The sequence below is a fragment of the Pinus tabuliformis genome, chromosome 1_1 (genome assembly GCF_031772625.1).
Source record: "Pinus tabuliformis cultivar Carrire ecotype Pingquan chromosome 1_1, CPIR1, whole genome shotgun sequence".
NCBI lineage: Eukaryota > Viridiplantae > Streptophyta > Pinopsida > Pinales > Pinaceae > Pinus > Pinus tabuliformis.
Window position 1 is genome coordinate 82,630,234 of NC_142297.1, and position 1,917 is coordinate 82,632,150.

The following is a 1,917-nucleotide window of genomic DNA, read 5'->3' on the forward strand; positions in this document are numbered from 1 at the left end:
CCTTAACTTTCATTTACCATATCCTGCCTCGAGATTAGGGTACATTTGTTTCTAACTTCCGGGCAGGTGACGTCCTGCCAACAGCTATCCATGATGTCGTTTGGGTTCTCTATACCATAATTTACTAGATGCTCTGCAACTGTATTGGCTTTGTGGCGAACAACTTGAAAGATTAACCCTTTGAAATGCCCAAGATGATTGGCAATACTATCTGTTACTTTGTCTAGTCACCAATGCTGTGCAACTTTGTTTGCTTTAGCTCCCGCAAACATCCTTCTCATTGCTGTGATTGCGAGCTGGGAGTCCCCTTCTACCACCACTGCGCCCGCCTGTAATTTCCTAAGAATTCTCAGTCCCTGTTCCATTGCTGCGAAATCCATCTCATTGTTGGTTCCTTCCCTAAGGCTCTGCTGTAGATGTACTGAATTTATCCTTCGCTATTCCTAATAATGCCTCCGATGCCGGCTAGACCTGGCTTTCCCCGAGAGGCACCATCGAAATTTAGCTTGAGGAAACCTGAAGGTGGTCGTTTCCAGATGCTTAAAGTGGAACTTATCTCCTATTGGCGATATACGGTAGCTGCAAATGTTCCTTTATCCAGGTTAAAGGCTTTCAAGATTTGTAAGTCCCCAGTTGATGTTTTAGTATCTTTGTCAGGTTTTCCTTTGACAAGAATCAATTGCTTGGTATTTTGAATGATTATTTCTATAGAGTGATTTATGTTTCTGGTTTCGTTTAAAAATACGCTCCTATTCCTTTCCTTCCAAATTGTCCATGTGATAAACCCTGGCATATTTTTCCAAATGAGGTTGACCAATTGATTGATCGAGAAATTGCCTCGCCAATTTTCGATAGTTGCTTGAATGGACTCTCTTATTCTGTCCATTTGCTGCAAAATGGTTTCCGCCCAATTCCACAGGTGGTTTGCAACCTCACAAGTGTTGAAGAGATGATTCATTGTTTCTTCTTCCTTTTCTCACATTGGGCATCTAGAAGGACCACAAAACCCTTTCTTTTGGAGATTCTCCCAAGTGAGAGTTTTCCTGTGCATTAGGAGCCAGAGGAATGTTTTAATTTTCGGCCAGAATTGAGAATCCCAAACCCTATTGCTCCATTTAACCTTTTCTTCTTGCTCCGAATCTTCGATACAGTTTCTGGATTCTTTGAGCATGACATTGCCCCCTCCTTGCTTACCCCATCTTAGTAGGTTGTTGTCTTCTGCCATTCTAATTCTTCTTTTTTTTAGCAGTGTTTGCAGATCTCTGATGTCATTGTTTGCTTCGGCCAAGTTCTATGTTTCATTGAATGCCCAATATCTCCATTCCATGTCCCTATTGTTAGGAGTCCAATAGTGATTCACCGTTATTTTCCCAAGCTCCTGGTAATTTCGTTGCAACCCTGCAAATTCAGGGCTTTCTAGCTTGGGGAGTTGTTGCCAGGCATCCTCCCAGAAAAGGGTCATTTATCCATTGCGAATTTGCCAGAAGGTATTCTCCTGTATAATGTGTCGATTATTCCTTGCATGGTTCCAGACCGGAGAGCCTTCTGGATTCTCTTGCATTCTGATCAGGTGCTGAATACTATGCATTGGAGCATATTTTTCCTTCCAATGTCTAGCCCACAGAAGATTGAGTTCCTTCAGCCATTTCCACCACAGCTTGGCACCGCATGCCCTATTGATGGTATAGGGGTCTAGTAGATTTAACCCTCCTAGTTGTTTGGGTTTACATAATTTGTTCCATGCCACTAGTGCCCACTTTTTCTTCTCTGCGTTTCCCGACCATCAGAAAGTTCTCTGGATTGCCCTCATTTGCTGCAGGACTCCTTTGGGAGCTAGAATTATAAAGAGAAAGTATTGCGGAATAGCTTGCAAGACTGCTTTGGTTAAGACTAGTCTACCGGCAAAATTGAGGGCCC